At 48.1% G+C, this 13,882-nt stretch overlaps 1 protein-coding gene across 5 annotated transcripts in view; it reads right to left on the bottom strand.

The window, feature by feature from the left end:
• The window catches only part of CUX2 (cut like homeobox 2), a 319,501-nt gene that overhangs the window by 137,851 nt on the left and 167,768 nt on the right, over positions 1 to 13,882 (bottom strand). The gene's annotated exons all lie outside the window — the stretch shown is intronic.

Below are 13,882 nucleotides of genomic sequence, written 5' to 3'. Positions count from 1 at the left end.
ATCTCGCAGTAAATCATTTAAGGTTCACTTCAAGTCTAAGAAATATTTCATTGAAGACTCCTGGATTCAGAAGAAATGGATTGGAAGGCGCTTTGTTGGCTTATATGCAAGGAAGGTATCAGACCAGGTTTTTATAGGATGCACCAGCGAGGGAAAGAGAGAGAGGGATGGAAGGGGGGATGCTCCGGTTCACACACATCACAGACAATGTCTGCTGGTCGTGCATGTATATTTGATCACCCCTCTTGAAGCTTTCTTCACTTTAATGGTGGCAGTTTCACAAGGGGAGTACAATTCACCATGAGTTGTCGTGGATTTCATTTGCATAATTCAAGAAATGCTCTGTTTATGTGGTCGGCTGCTTCCTTGCACCATCCCGAGATGGGCTTTTTTTCTGGACCATAACTCGAGGAGCATTTCTGTATATATCACCCGATTATATTTGCAGCAATCAAGCCCCATAATTTCCTAAATCCGGTGATGCAATAAATTTCTGCAATCAGATTTATTAAAAACACACACGCAGATGCGGGAGTGTATTTCTAGGGTGAACTCTTTAATCTAACATATGTATGATGAGGCCCAGCACCGTGTTGAAAGACCCCATTTGTCATCACTAATACACATTCATCTTGCACACACAATGAAACACTTTTGCCATTAGATAATGAAATAAAAGTACTATTAACCCACTGCAAATCCTTTTCCCTCTAAGAGACGAAATGCATGGTAATTGTCTTATATCATGTCTCAGAGTCACTAAATCTGCTCAATAGCAGCTCACCAGAGCACCATAAACCTGGCACCCCAAGCTGGGAAGAGTGTCCCTGGCCTATGGATTTCTCTGTAGAAATCCAACAAGGAACTTCTATTTCTGGAGAAATGTCTAACTTCTTTAGAAAATTATGAGACTAGAAGGGAGAAGGTGGAGGCACCAAAGTAGCTTTGAAATAGAGGTGAGGGCCAGGTGCAGTGGCTCATGCCTGTCATCTCAGCACTTTGGGAGGCCAAGAGTTCGAGACCAGCCTGGGCAACATAGTGGCCTCCTCTCTACAAAAAAATAGAACAACAAGCTTGTCGTGGTGGCACTGCACCTACAGTCCCAGCTACTTGGGAGGCTGAGATGGGAGGACTGCTTGAGCTCAGGAGGTCAAGGCTGTAGTGAGCTGCGATGGTGCCACTGCACTCCAGCCTGGGTGACACAGAGACCCTGTCTCTATGTTGGGGGTGGAAGGAGCGGAAACAGGTGCTCTCCAAGGTGCTGAAAGCAATTCTTGCCAAAGCACAGGGTACTCCCACTTGAAGGTACATGGGGGCTTCCAGTTTAAAAGCCCGGTTTATACCAGGATTAAGCCAGGTGAGGAACAAGGTGTTATGAGCAAAAAGGGGGAATTCTGGTTTATCATCACTTAAAACTAATCACAGTTTCTAATAAAGAAACTACAACTGATCACAACCAAAATATCCAGTGACAGGAGAGATCAGTGTTTGTAGCAATATACAAAGGTAGACAAAACCCAACTGGTTGGCACGGCCATGTGGACAGAATCTCACTTGGCAGGACAGAAAAAAACTAGAGTGCCATGGTCAATTTGAGTTGCAGCAGCGTACTCTCAGCTCTTTTTAGTTTTTCTCTTCTCTCTTGAAGACAAAGATGTGATTTTTACATTGCTGCAGGACAAACAGAACTGGAACATGGGTTTACAGCTCTCCATCTTGGATTATTGTGTGTCTGACACTATGTTCTTTGAGACGGAGTCTCACTCTGTTGCCCAGGCTGGAGTGCAGTGGTGAGATCTCGGCTCACTGCAAGCTTCACCTCCCAGGTTCATGCCATTCTCCTGCCTCAGCCTCCCGAGTAGCTGGGACTACAAGCACCTGCCACCATGCCCAGCTAATTTTTTGTATTTTTAGTAGAGATGGGGTTTCACCATGTTAGCTAGGATGGTCTCGATCTCCTGACCTCGTGATCCACGCACCTCGGCCTCCCAAAGTGCTGGGATTACCGGCATGAGCCACCGCACCCGGCCGTGTCTGACACTATGTTCTTATTGCAGGGACACTGGTGCCTTCCCATAACACAGCAACCAATGTACCTGGTGGGGGTGGACTTTGACTCCTCATTAAAAACATCCAGCCCAGGTTCTGAAAGGAAATCGCAGAGCAGGATAAGTCTAACCACCTGATGTGTTATCACAGACAATTATGCCTGACTCCCTCCACCTGCACCTCTCAGGCTGCTGGTGGGTGCAAATCTGACAGACAGGATGTCTGCTGTGTCCACACTGCAGAAAGAACCAAGCCAGGGAAGGCAGGGGGACATCACCAGGACCCTCACTCTGACCCCACCACAAGCCCAGCCCTTGGTATCTTTCCTCGAGCAGACGAAGTCACTGACATCCACGTTCTTCTCAATTTTGCCTAAATCTATGCTTGTCCTTCAACCCTGAATTCTTGCCACAGTTCACTGGTAAACACACTAACACCAATAATAATAATAGTAAATAGTCATAACTACCTTTTATGGAAAGCTTACATGTACCAGGCACTATGCCTAAGTTCCTAACATACATCATCTCAGGGAGCAAACACATTAATGTGTCTGTATGGTGATTCAAGCAGGGGCTTGGAAATATATTACAGTCAATTCTAATAACCGAGGTGTGGATTATCTCCTTGGTGGATTATAAAGGCAAATTTTTAATGCCCTTCTCTTCAGTGGGCTTCTGCTCCGCTTCTCCATCAGCTGGGGGGTGTTCAGGGCACTTGTTTTAAATGATATGGATGTGTAAAGCTTCAAGTGTTCAATAAATGTTGTCTTTTTTTTTTTTTTTTTTTTTTTGAGACAGGGTCTCACTCTTGTCACCTAGACTGGAGTGCAGTAGTGCAATCACAGCTCATTGCAGCCTTGACCTCCCAGGCTCAAATGACCTTTCCACCTCAGCCTCCCTAGTAGCTGTGACTATAGGCATGTGCCATCATGCCCAGCTAATTTTTGCATTTTTTTGGGGTAGAGACAGGGTTTCACCATGTTGCCAGGCTGGTCTCAAACTGGGCTCAAGCAATCCACCTGCTGTGGCCTCCCAAAGTGTTGGGATTACAGGTGTGAGCCACCATGCCTGGCCTTGGCTGATATTAATCTTATGCTTAGATAAACTGAGAGCTAAGAAAACACCTCACCAGATCAATGATTTCAAGAATTCTGGATTTCACAGCTCAGTAAAAATTCTGCTTTAAAAAGAAAGGAAGACTGGTAGAGTATTGCCAAATGTTACTGTATCAAGCAAAGACATTAAAAACCACTCCCTCCCACCCTAAAAGAAAGGATATTTGAATATCAGCAAAGCAAGAGGGCCAATGACAGCATCGGCACGGGTCTTTCATAATACACACAGCTAAAATTAAAAAGCTCATGGCATTATATCTATTTTGAAGGAATGGAAAAAAATTCTATCACAAACATAAACCAGCACTGGTCTAAAGCTGCGTTTTAGAAAGCATGTCTGAACCACCACACACACAGCTTTGGTAATCCAACAGAAGTCAGGATCTCCTACCCAGCCCCTGCTGGCCCCACCAAGCCCTGGGGGAGCCATGATTAACACAGCCCCAGACTTTGGGCCAGGCCCAGGCAGGGAGGAGACTCATCTGATTAACCGGCCATCAGCAGCAGACAGACAGCCCGGAGCCCGGCGCAGACCATTCAAATAATGATCATCATAAACAGCCCATTTGCAACTAAAAAGAAATAATTTTAATGAGCCTGAAGCAGATGATAGATGCAGCTGAGGCTCGGGCCAATATGCAGAGAGAAAGGAGGCCGGGGCTGAGCTGCACCCCGTACCGGGCGCTGCAGGAGAAGCCGGGGGCTTGGAGGAAGGGGCTCTTCTGATGGGATCTGCAGCACCCCCTGGAAGTGCCCACTGCCCAGCGAGAGCCCCTGTCTCTGAGAGGGTTTGCCACTGGTGTGCTGAACAGTCTTGGGACTTAGTCCTCCAAGGCACTCAGAACATATGAGCTAGAAGGAATCCTCAAGGTTGCTCAGGTCACTGCTGTCCAAACTTTGACCACTCATGTCCCTCTGTGTGAATTTTGCCATATTGATATAGCATCTAAAATATGATTATTTAATATTTTTCTTCAAAGGGACTCCTATGGTTCTCTTTTTGAGATATGGATCACTTTAAGTTCCATAGTTCAATGTTAAGCTCAGTGAATTAAATTTTTTTTTTTTTTTTTTTTTTTTTAGATAAGGTCTTGCTTTGTCTCCCAGGCTGGACTGCAGTGGCATGATCACAGCTCACCGCAGCCTTGACCTCCCAGGCTCAGGTGACCCTCTCACAGCATCCTGGGTAGCTGGGACTACAGGCATGTGCTACTATGCCTGGCTAGTTTTTATTTTTTTTGTAGAGATGGGGGTCTCGCCATGTTGCCCAGGTTGGTCTCGAACTCCTGAGCTCAAGCGAAAGCTTAGTGAATGGTTTACACCTGAGTAACCACTACCCAGTTCAAGATGTAGAGCATTCACGTTCCTAGGGCCTCTGAAAACTCCCTAGTACTCTCTCCTTGTCAGTACCCCTTAAAAGTAACCATGATTTGGACCTTGACATCATAGACACATTTTTTCTATTCCTGACTTTTACCTAATGACTCCTTCCCTTTTTTTTTAAACCTAAATAAGTGCATTTGAAAAGGACACTTTCTTGTCACTAGAGAATTGTGTACCATAATCAGATGGTAGCCATTAAAACAGAAGTATAACCAAAAACAAATCATTGCTGCCTGTGTTTGTTATAAAAGGTTAGCAAGTGCTGGAGAGGTGTTAAAGGTAATGCAGTCCCCTACAGAGACTTTCTGCTTGTTGGAATGAAGAAGGGTGGAAGAGATAAGGGAGAACTGTTCTTCAGAACCCAAGTCAATCCCTCCTAACCCTGGCTCTACTGAATGCTTACAATTTCATGTCCCATCAGTGGGATGTGTCCCACACTTCAGTAAACATGAATCATATCTGAGTCTCCCATTTAAAGATGAGAAAACGGAGGCACAGATAGTTTTGGTTACCCAACCACATCACACATGGTTAAGAGGTTGGATTTTCTCAGAGGGGAGGGTGGGTCTTGGCTAGGGAAGGAGAATGCTTCCCTAGCATTCTCAATTTGTCCGGGTTTCCCCAACCAGGAGGATTGGGAATCTTACAAGAACACTTAGTTTTTAAAGAAATTTCACACCTGATCCCAAAGTGTCAGCTATATAAAAAGCCTTGGGCTAGAATTTGCATTCCTATGAGGGGAACACATGTTAAGATACAACCTGAGATCCTGCCTACCTGTGCCCATATTCTTCTCAGCTCCAAGGACACCTCACACTCAGACATATCCCCCTAGGGCCAACTCCAAGAAGAAACCTCCTAAAAAGTGAGTGTTGCGAGCTGGGTTTAAGGAATTGAGGACCTCAGCTGTTACTAGGCTTTAAAGAGATCCCATGAAGAGAAACAATCTCTTTATCAATATGTCCCTCCTGGCTTAAAACCTGGCCTAGGACAATCTCCTCACTCCTGGGTGTCCCTGGGTCCCTCCCACTTCCCCCTCTCCTTGTTTCCTTCCCAGCCAGACCAAATTCCGTGCAGAAACCCAAATGCACCAGAATCTTCTGACTCCATGGTTCCACAGTCTCCTTTCCCTCAGCTCGGATGAGCTCATTCTGTCTTTGTGGTTGATCTTACTCATCTCTTTGTGTCTCAGCTTAAATGTCTCCTCTTCCATAAAGGCTTCCCAGACACCCCTCAAGTTAGGTGTCTGCTTTGAGCCCCTGTTAACTCTTTCTGATATTTGCCACCAGATTTTTTTAAGCCCTAGAACTTTTATCTTCAAATGAAACTTTACACAGAAGTTCCTTATAGGAAACAATAGCTCATAGTCAACATTTCTTGAGTGTCTATTATTACCTATATACTAATATTTATTGAGTGCACTAAGCACTTTATGTACATTATCTCTTGTAAGGATATGTATGTGAAGTGAAGGTCAAGATTCCAGGCCAGGCTTCAGAAGCCAAGATGAGCAGTGATTATGACTTCCAATACAGTCACCGATTCCCCAAATCCAAACAGGAGCTCTGCTTTCACCTTACTACAGGGAGATGCAACCGAAGACGTTGGACCCCATCTATCCACCCACTCATCTACCCATCCACTCATCCATCAACGCATTCATGGTCTCTGATGTGCTAGGCATTTGATAAAGGGGATGGCAATGATAAGCCAGATATAGCCTGAATCCTCCAAGAGCTCAGAAACCAAAACAGACAAGCTTGGGTGTAAGTAATTTTGGCGAAAGGTGACAAAGGCCATCATGCAGAGACATTATCTTTAGTGCAGGCTTGGAGAAGAGTGAAACCCTAACATGTCTTTTGTATTGCCTTTGGGTGGGTATGGAAACTGATCAGGCAAAGAAGAGGCAGAGCTTTAATCTACCTCTTCTAATTAAATCATAGTGTGGTCCCAACTTGGGCAGGGGCTGCCAGTAACCACTGAAGTGCTAACCAGGCTGGAAGCCCTTTATGCAACATCCATCCAACTACCAAACCACCATCCATTTATCCATTCATCCAATCATACATCTATCTACCCAACTAACCATCCATTTATCCATTCATCCAGTCATACATCTACCCATCCAACCACCATCCATTTATCCATTCATCCAATCATACATCTATCTACCCAACCAACCATCCATTTATCCATTCATCCATTCATCCGGTCATACATCTACCCATCCAACCACCATCCATTTATGCATTCATCCAATCATACATCTATCTACCCAACCATCCATTTTCATCCAGTCATACATCTACCCATCTAACCAACCATCCCTTTATCCATTCATCTAATCACACATCTACCCACCCACCCAACCATCCATTTATCCAACAGTTCATCATCTAGAAAAGGATCATCCATTCATCTATTCATCCAACTGATCTTGTCCAGAATCCATGTACCCAATCACTCAAGCAGTCATCCATCTGTTATCTAACTCCATTCAATCATCCATTCCAACCAATCACTGGTCCAATTCTGTGTCAGGCACAGTGCTAGGTACTGGTATATAGAAACCAACCAATGCAGTCCCTGTCCTTGAGGAGTTCACAGTACAGTGTGGTAGACAGAGAGAGCCATTCTAATGCTATGTGCCAACATACACTATGAGCAGTACAAAAACAGTATGACAGGAACACAGAGAGCAAGGTGACTTACTGTGATTGGAAAAAAAGAGTTGCCAAGATAGGAGCATCTGACCTGGTCTGGAAGGATGAAGAATTTGTCAGATAAAGAAGCCAAGCAACCCAGGCAGAGGAAATGGGAATGCTGCAAAAGCCCTTACTTTTTTTTCTGAGATAGGGTTTTGCTTTGTAGTCCAGCCTGGCGTGCAGCAGCACAATCCTGGTTCATTGCAACTTCAACCTCCCATGCCCAAGCGATGCTCCCTTCTCAGCCTCCCAAGTAGCTGGGGCCACGGGTGCAAACCACCACACCCAGCTAATCTATTTTTTGTAAAGACAGGGCCTTGTTATGTTGCTCAGGCTGGCCTCAAACTGCTGGGCTCAAGCAATCCTTCTGCCTCGGCCTCCCAAACTGCTTGGATTACAGGCGTGCACCAACTACACTTGGCCTGGTCTTCCTATTCTTGTCTTGAGTTTTCTTCTCCTTAACACATATGACTACCAAATACATTGTGTATTTTACTTCTTTACTAAAATGAAAGCTCCATGAGAACAAGATATCTTCAGTGCCTAGAACAGTTCCTGATACACAGCAGGCATTCTAGAAATGTTTATTGGTTGAATGAATGAGCGAATGCTATGTGTCAAGGCCAGAGACCCCTAAAGAGCTCAGTCTGTCTGGGAAACAGTGACACGGTTCAGAGACCCCTGACTTGGGTTCAAATGCTGGCTTTGATGCCTCGCTAGCACTGTGACCTTGGACAGGTGACTCAGCCTCCGTTTCTGTGTCTATAAAATGGGGATAAGAATTCGTGCCCATAGGGTTATTGTCAGGACCCCTTGAGAACCAGATTGTAAGCAGGTCAAGTGCTTGGCTTGATGTCTAGGGTCTTTAGAGTGTTGACAACTACCAATGGCATGCAGTCCCTCAAGGGTGGGGGCTGTGTGCATGACTGGGTGATACAGCTCTTGTTCACAGCTATCTAGGGGTTCTAGTTCAACGCCTGGTGCACAGTGGGCATTCAATAAACATTTGTGGAGTGACTATTAGTGGAATAAGTATGAGAAGCCCCTTGTGGCAGGGGGATGGAGGGACAACTTTGTGGGAGCAAATGTCCCATTCTGCATCTTGGGCCCATGGAGGTCTTCAGGATTTTGCTATCAGAGTTGCTGGCAAACACTGAGGAGGGCTTCAGGGGATGTTCAGAGCAAAGGGACTTGTTCTATCTGCTGTGGGGTAGGTTGGGAGTGTCGCTTTCAGAGGGGCCTCAGAGGGCTAGCTCTGGGAGGGTGCTGGGGGATGACCCAGGATGGAGGGCACCTGCCAGCCTGCCATGAGTGAGGAGACAAGACAAGACGGATGGCTCTGCAGCCCGCCGAGATGGATAACTGAGCCGCGGCTGGGAGACAGCCCGGGTTACCAGAGCCATCCATCACTCCCTGCGCTGTATGTAAATTCAGATGCCAAGATGTATTGGGCCAATTATCCGAGGCCAGGGCAAGGGGTGGTGCCTACGAGAAACAAAGTTCCCAGCCAAGCTGGCTTCCCCGCGTTCTATCAGCTGGGCTAGGGTGATGGACAGTTCACATTCGGATCAAAGAGCCAAACCTCAGGCCCAGGTATGAGCCAAGAGACTGCCAACAACTTCCTAGAAAACTCCCAGTGCTGTGAGAACAGCAGGCTAACAACTGCCCCACAGAGGGCTGGCTATCAACTAGGTCCACAATGCCCAGCACTACAAAAGTTCATCTCTCTCTCCCATTCACTGCATTTGGAGTGCAGCGGATTCTCTAGAAACATCTGTTGAGGGAGCCAATGAAGGGTCTTAGGATGCAGGTGTCATCGGATGCACGGTACCTGCAGAGAAACAAAGCCACTCGCTCCACATCACATGGCAAGGAAGTGTCATCATGGGGACCCGAACCTGTAACTTTCTGATTTTCCTCTGGGTTGTTTCCCTGGAGGGCAACCTTTCCCTAAACTGTCTGTACAAGGTCTGCCGTGGCCTGAAGACCAGGAGCATGACCAGGCCTAGTCCATCTGTCTGTCCATCCACCCGTCCATCTGTCCACTCAATAACTACTTTTTATGTGCCTACGGTGTTACCAGGGACAAGACAGACCCAGGTCCTGCCCACATGGAGCATGTGGTTACATGGGGAGCACACAGGCAATTACAACTGTGGGACATCAGGCCCACCTGGCAGTTCCGTAGCTCAGGCTTCCAGAAAGCCCAGGCAGTGGTTGGTTTTTAGTTTGAGGCAGGCCACGAGCCAGTATTTGGCAGGCAGATGGGTTCAGGTCCCGACCTTCTTGCTTGTCAGCTCTGTGAGCTTGGGCAGATCTGTGCCTCTATGCATCTAGGACTCTCACTGCTGTAAAACGCAGTCAGGGCATCACCTCTTTCTGGGGACCGGCAGGACAACAGGCTGGTGGACTGCAGGGGTTCCAGGCTATGGGAGGTGCCTGGGAAGGGCTGGATGCTCTGGGCCAAGGCTGGCACTTGGGCTGGGGCTGCCACCAGCCCTGAGGCCCTGGGAGTTGGGAGGCAGCAGCCGCTTTGCCTGCCCTAGGTATCAGGCTGATGTAAATTGGCAAATCTTGTCAGCCTGATCTAACAATTTCTCCTCCTCTCTACTGTGGCCACCCTAGGCCAGGCCACTGTCATCGCCTGCCTGGGTGACCACAGGAGCCTCCTCACTGGGCTCTCTACTGCCACTTTCACCCTCCTATGGCCCCTTCCCCACTTGGCGGCCACAGGGATCCTGTTAAACCTAACTCATATCCTGTTCCTCCTCTGCTCAAAACCCTTCCATGGCTCCCATTTGAGACTGAGTCAAGGTCCCATATGATTCATGTTAGGTTTCACTTCCTTCCACACCCTTGGCCCACTCTGCTCCAGGCACATGGGGTCCTTCCTGACTTTTTTCTTTTTTTTTTTTTTGATAGAGGGTCTTGCTTTGTCACCCAGGCTGTAGTACAGTGGCACAATCACAGCTCACTGCAGCCTCAACCTTCTGGGTTCAAGCGATCCTCCCACCTCAGCCTTCTGCGTAGCTAGGACTATTGGCGGGCACCACCACATGCAACTAATTTTTTTTTTTTTTTTTTGTAGGCACAAGGTCTCACTAAGTTGCCCAGGCTGGTCTTGAACTCCTGGGCTCAAGTGATTTTCCTGGCTCAGCCTCCTGAAGTGCAGGGATTACAGGAGTGCACTACCACACCTGGCCCTTACTGATTCTTTTTTCTTTTTTTTTTTTTTTTTTTTGAGACAGAGTCTCATTCTGTCGCCCAGGCTGGAGTGCAGTGGGACGATCTTGGCTCACTTCAACCTCCGCTTCCTGGGTTCAAGTGATTCTCCTGCCTCAGCCTCCTGACTAGCTAGGATTACAGGCATGTGCCGCCATGCCCAGCTAATTTTTATATTTTTAGTAGAGATGGGGATTCACCACATTGGCCAGGCTGGTCTCCAACTCCTGACCTCAAGTGATCCACCCACCTTGGATCCCAAAGTGCTGGGATTATAGGTGTGAACCATGGCGCCCAGCCCTTACTGATTCTTGAACACATTAAGCACGTTTCTGCTTTGGAGCCTTTGCACTGGCTGCTCCCTTTCCTCACCGGCTCGGAGGCTCGGCTCTTACACCACCTTCTCCCAGAAGCCTGTCCTGCTGTCCTATTTAAAACAGTAAGCACCTCCTCTCTGCCTCAGCTGCCCTCTGCTTATTTTTCTCCCAAGCCCTTGTCGTTGACACGTTTATGTAGTCACTTCTCCATTTGTTTATTGCCTGTTTCCGCTGCCTGCCTCCCACCCACTCCAATGTCAGCTCCACAAGGACAAGGATTTTGTTTGGGTCACTGCTGTGTCCTGATGCTTGGCACATATTAGGTACTCAATACTTTGAATGAATGAATGAACAAATGAACAGACGAAAGACTGGCTAACTCTGGGTTCCTAACCCCACCCATCACCCCCATCAGTCCCCCGCCACAAGCATCAGGCAGGAAAACAAGCCTGCTCCTGTGCAGGCAGGACCTGGAGGTGGCTGTCCTTGAGAGAGGATGCCAATCAAACGCCTAATTATCTCGCCGGCAAGTCCCGAAAACCAGAGCCACATCCGATCACTTCCTCCTGCCCTTGATTGCTGATTTATATTCCGAGTTCTCGGAATTTAAAACCTCGCGGGCACCAGGAAAACAAAATAGCCCCCACTCTGATAGGTGTCAGGTGAGGGGCTGGGGACTCCCTGTGCCCCTCTTAGGGCTGACAAGTCTGGCCCAACTGGGTGAGAGGCCAGAGAATGCGTCCCCCTGGCAAAATGGGGGTGGGGGAAAGGGATCCCATCAAATGATCATTCACTCATTCATTTGTCAATGAATGTTTACTGAGCACCTACTACATGCCAGGCTCTTGCTAGGGGCCACAGTGGCAATGATTCACAACACAGAAGCCGAGTGCCTCCTGCATGAGGGCACTTCTAATGCCTTGGCCCACTGCATCTTCTGGGAGGTCTGTGTTCCTAATAGCCCCTTTTACAGCTGGGAAAATGAGTCCCTGAGAGATCATGTCACTGCCTCAAGGTCACAATCAGGCAAAAGCAGAGCTGGGCTTAGAACTCTGGTCCACTCTTCTCCAAACCACTGCATCCACTCTGAAGTCTGCCACTTTGAACATCTTTGCTCTAACTCATTTCTTGGAGCAGCCTCTTTTTCAAGGTTGGGAGCATCTGGGGGTGGGAAGAAGGTCTGTGGGAAACTCAGGAAGCTCTGGAAAAATTCTCTGGCATGCAGGGTTGAGAAGGTGCCAGGTAGGGAAGCATTTATTAAGTGCCCACTGTATGCTGGGTGGGGTTCTGAGAACCTCATGCTCTGGGGAGGACTGGGGAGGACTGGGGAGGACTGTCACACAAACGAGCAGGCGTCCCAAGAAAAGCACACTAGGAGAGTTGAGCCTGAGGGCATGTGGGGCCTGGGGGAAGGCACTGGAGGAGGAAGGAGCCGTGGGCATGTGTGGGGCTGGAACCCCCAGGATGTTGGGGAATGGGTGACCATCTGGATGTATCTTACGGCCTTGTGGGGATTAGGTTGGAAAGTCGTGGGACCAAGGCAAGAAGTGATTGGGAGCCAGAGGGGTTGGCTGAGCAGACGTGCCACTCCCACCTCCAGGCAGCTGCAGGGAACCATGCGGACAGGAGACTGAGCCTAGAGGCTGGCAGAGCAGACACACCATCCCCTGCTACCAGCAGAGAGGAAGGTGGATGGGGGCATCAGGCAGGAGACAGCGGTGATGGATTTCAGGGACTGGCAAGGAGAAGCCCCGGCCAGGGAGGTTGAAGGTGAGATTGAGAGGGGAGGCCCTCAAACGTGGAGCGGCCGGGGTGGTCACAAGCCACTTTAGCCCAGGGGCTACACGGTCTTGTCCCCTGCCTGCTGTTGACTTTGCAGAGTGCCTGACCTCCCCCTGCCTGCCCCACCATTGTTTAAATGAGAGCAAGGATGCCTTGAGGGTTTACGGAGAGGCCCAGCAGAAACCAGTAGATGCAATTTCTTCCTAAACAAATGGGAAGCATCGCTGCTAATATAAATGCCCCCGCAGAGTCTAGTTTGTAAGCATGAAGACGGAAGCATTTATGAAGAAAAAAATTTGGTAGGGCTGATAAGGAGGAAGAGAGAATCAGAGGTCGAACTAAATGTTCCTGCCCCCAAATTCTGCTGGCGTTCCTAACTCCTGGGCACACCCCAAATTTGGCTGCATCCTATACGTACATCATGGCTATTCTTTTGGGGTCAGAAGACACTGATCCAAGTGATGACACCTCTGGGAGGGAGGCCTGAATTGAATAGGGGCTGGCCAGGTAGGGTTACCCGAGAGTCTGCCATGAGGCTCCTGCTTCCCAGATGACCCCACGACAGAAGCCCCTGTCCTAGCCTCCCCACAGCACTCCATAAACAGTGTCCAAGTAGCTGTTCCCTGTCCCGGGTGTATTTCACATCAAGCTGTACGGGGTCCTGAGATACAGTTCTTGCCACTTCCAGAAAGGAAAGAATGGGGGAGGGAGGGAAAGAAAAACACAACCTAAAAAACAAAAATCCCTTTTTATCTTTCTACATTTTATTAAAGTGTTTATTACCAACATGAATGTGAAATGCCTATCCAGCTGACTTTAATTACCTGAAGCTGCACCCGAGACCCCCAACTGCCTCCCCTGTAAGTAAAGGCATGGCCAGGGACGGCTACACAGGGCAGGCGCAGACCCAACTGTGGGAGAGTTCAAAGACAGGGCTTGGATCCTTGCTGCAAGAGGGGGTGTCCTCTCCTCTCCCCAAACCATAAAAAGCCATTTCCCAAAACAACACAGGCAAAACCTTTCTCTCCAAATGCTCTCTCCCCCGCAACCCAAGGAGACTTTTATCTCTGTTCACCTCCCCTCCTGATTCTAACAGTACAGTAAAGCATGTTCATCTGTGAAAAACTGAAGAGTAGGGTACCACGCAGCATGCAAACAGAGTGCTGTAGAAAAGAGCCTTCCTGCAGGCTTTTTTCTCTGTGACTGTAGACGGACACACAGACACACAAGACATAAATACACATGGACACATAAATGCACACACAGACACATACATACACACAGACATGCAGAGATCCATACATGTA

Source organism: Papio anubis, chromosome 9 (genome assembly GCF_008728515.1).
Source record: "Papio anubis isolate 15944 chromosome 9, Panubis1.0, whole genome shotgun sequence".
Classification (NCBI taxonomy): domain Eukaryota; kingdom Metazoa; phylum Chordata; class Mammalia; order Primates; family Cercopithecidae; genus Papio; species Papio anubis.
The sequence above is the reverse complement of the archived record's forward strand: the minus strand, read 5'-3'. Positions and strand labels throughout refer to the sequence as shown.